The sequence below is a fragment of the Mastomys coucha genome, unplaced genomic scaffold, assembly GCF_008632895.1.
Source record: "Mastomys coucha isolate ucsf_1 unplaced genomic scaffold, UCSF_Mcou_1 pScaffold11, whole genome shotgun sequence".
Lineage (NCBI taxonomy): Eukaryota > Metazoa > Chordata > Mammalia > Rodentia > Muridae > Mastomys > Mastomys coucha.
This window is the reverse complement of record NW_022196893.1, coordinates 32,552,230-32,555,639: the sequence shown is the minus strand read 5'-3', so window position 1 is coordinate 32,555,639 and position 3,410 is coordinate 32,552,230.

The window sequence follows — 3,410 nt, the reverse complement described above, 5'->3', positions numbered from 1 at the left end:
ACTCAAGGCCAGTGTAAAAAGAGTGATAGCAAGATCCTGTCTCAAAAAATAAAGTAAAAAGCAGGGTGAGGCCCCTGGAAGGGAGAAACCACCCTTGAGGACTGCTTGGTCCTTGAGTGTGGGGAGTTTCAGTTGTGGAAATTTAAATGTTTCAAAAAAATTACTGAAGGGGCTGAGAGTCACCATGCCCTTTTCAAAATAACTGTAATAAGTCAGCTTTTATGTCTGTTCCCTCACACTCTCCAATTTACACCTGAAATTATTTTTATGTAAACCTGGAAGCATGGTGGAGAGATTGATCTTTCTTTCTTCCTCCCTTCCTTCCTTTCTTTCTTTCTTTCTTCCTCCCTTCCTTTCTTTCTTTCTTCCTTTCCTTGTTTTGGTTTTTCTCTTTTGAAACTGACTGGCTTTGAACTCACTATGAGGATGAAGAGGGCCTTGAACCCTTGCTCCTCCTGCCTCTCCTTCAAGCTGTGCACCACCAGGCCTGGAGGAAAGGCCATTTTGAATGAGTGAACATTAAGAAAAAACAATTAATTGTATTCACTTCAGGTATAAAAAAAAAAAAAGCATAAACTATTACCTATGGGTTGAGAAAGAACACTTTGTAATTAGCATAGAAATTGTTTGCAATGTAAATTCCTGTTCTGAAGTACTTGACTATGCTTAAAAACAGTAGTTAGTATTTTAAGAATCCCCTTGTGGGGTAAAACCACTTTGTATCTATTTTAAGACCTTGTTAAGTCTGCTTAAATGTAGTTTAGAAAAAAAAAATTTTTTTAAGATACTGGCTACATCAGAAAAGAGCTTCCAGCAAGGTAAAACCATTCCCGGTACAGGTGCTTCCAAAGGCCACTGCCACCGCAGGCAGATCTGATGGCAGATCTGATTGTAACTAAGGGAATGAACAGTGGGGGCGTGAATGTAAATTTCATTTCCCAAAAGACCTAACGAGAGTATTGATCCAAAGGGAGCAGCCAGTAAATGCAGGATAGAGAGCTCTTTTCTAATTCAAGTAAATAGAATGAGAGAAATATACAAATACATACATGTAACCCTAGGTTTTCCTGTTGAGCTGCCACTCGTGGAAGAGGAGGCCAGAGAGATAAAAAAGCCAGGGACTGGGGAGCCAGTGACACTGAATAGCACAGAGGCCTGTAAACTGAAGTCCGGAATCCTATGGGCAAGAATAGTGTTCTACCACTGGAAGGCTTGTTATCTACATCCGTCTGTCTGTCTGTCTGTCTGTCTGTCTGTCTCACTATTTATCAGTCATCTAGCAATCATCTATTTATCTACCCTCTAGCTATCTACTTATCATCTCTCTCTCTCTCTCTCTCACATCTATCTATCATTTATTTATCATCTTTTCCAAGTCTCAATGCTTCTATAGTCCAGCCTGACTTCAAACTAGGTAGCTGAGGATGCCTTTGAACTTCTGATCCTCCAGCCCTTATCTTCCAAGTGCCAAGACCATCAAGATTGCAGGCTTGCCCAGCTGCTATAGTTCTTTGCTTAACAGTAACTCTGGCCAGGTCATTGACCTGTGTGATCACAATACCTCATGAGCAACCACCTGAGCGAGGTGAGGGAGGACACAGAATGTCTGCTTCTGTTCTGTTTCCTGCCTGATCGAGAGCACAAGGGTGGCTGATTCAAGACTCAGCTCTGTGGTCTGGATGCCGCGCCATCCCCACCTCCACACAAGCCTCAGGTGAATCAGGAGGTCATACGATATCCTCATCTTACGTAAGGTGACAGGTCTCCCTCTTAAATATAAATCTCAGTTCCTTTCTTCGTTCCATTTCAATCTCCATCTCCTGTTCCCCACACCTCACGACACTCTAATGAGCGGCTTCATGTCCTGAAATATATGCATATCCTTGTTAGGGATGTAACGTTGTTTTGAATATGTATTGCATGCTACACTTGAATAAAAGGCATTGTGCTATTGAATATATATATATATATATATATATATGTATGTATGTATATCTACATATATATGTGTGTGTGTTTGTTTGTTTAAGGTCTTACTGTGCAGCCCCGGGCCTGGCACTCACTATGCAGAACAGGCTGCGGCTTTTGCAGCAGTCCTGCCTTTCTCCTGAGTGCTGCGGGTGTAACTATGATCCTCCAGGCCTAGCTTCAATTGTGCGGTTTTTTTGAGGTCTCGCCATGCTGCTATACACACACATTTGCAAACACACAGAGAGACATGTCTGGCTCACTGTTTCTAATGCTCACATAACTGTACGACTGTTACTACAACCAGCTCTAGAGCGTTTTCCACACTTGCTTTTATCCATCCCCTCCACAAATGTTTTTTGTTTTGTTGTTCAGATAGGAACTTCCTGTGTGGTTCAGGCTGTCCTCCACCTCAGCCTTGAGAATACTCACTTCACTCTATATATATAAATATATATATATGTGTACATATATATATATACACACATTTATACACACACATATACATACATATATATATACACATTTATACACACACATATACATACACATATACATACACACTTATACACACACACACACATATACATACACACAAACAGACAGAGTTTCTCTGTGTAGCTGTGTTTGTCCCAGAAATCACTCTGTAGATCAGGCTGGTCTCAAGCTCAGAGATCCACCTGCCTCTGCCTCCAAAGAGCTGGGGTTAAGGGTGTGGGCCACTCCACCTGGCTTGACTTCATTAATTTTTTTGATGCTTCCCATGTGTACAGAAGTTCACAGCTGTGTCTGGGTTCACTTCTGAGTTTTTTTTACCATTTCCCTTTGTCGGCCTACCTGGCCGCATTCTTTTATCCTGTAATCCATCGCCTGTCTTATTATTTGTGTGCATAAATGGCATCTGGCAGGAATCCCACTTTTCAGAACTTAGAGATTCACTAGAAGAGAGCAAACTGACACTTATTCTGGTTTACTCTCTAAGATTACACCAGGGCCAAAATTTAGAAATAATCAAAACTTCCAAATAAACAGAAACAAACAAAGGAATACTACATTGTGCTAAAAATAAAATGGAAGTTATCTATACTATATATAAAGTCCTCGAAGATATATTATTAGCTGAGTAAAGTACAGAATATTGTGTGCCATGTGATTATTATTTTGAGGGATGAGGAGCAAAAATACATACTTAAATCTACTTGTACAAATAGAAAGCTGTTCTAGAGGAACAGAAACATAAGAAAAACTAAGGTCAGTGGTTTCTTTGGGGATTTGAGAGCCTTGACCAGAGACCAAAGAGCAACAAGGATGGGGAGTTGACACCCCACCATCCAAATCTGTTTTAGAACTGGGTATTGAATGTGTGCACTTCCCAAAAATAACCATGGGGCCTCTTGCTCAGTAGTAGTAGAGAGAGAAAGAGAGAGAGAGAGAGAGAGAGA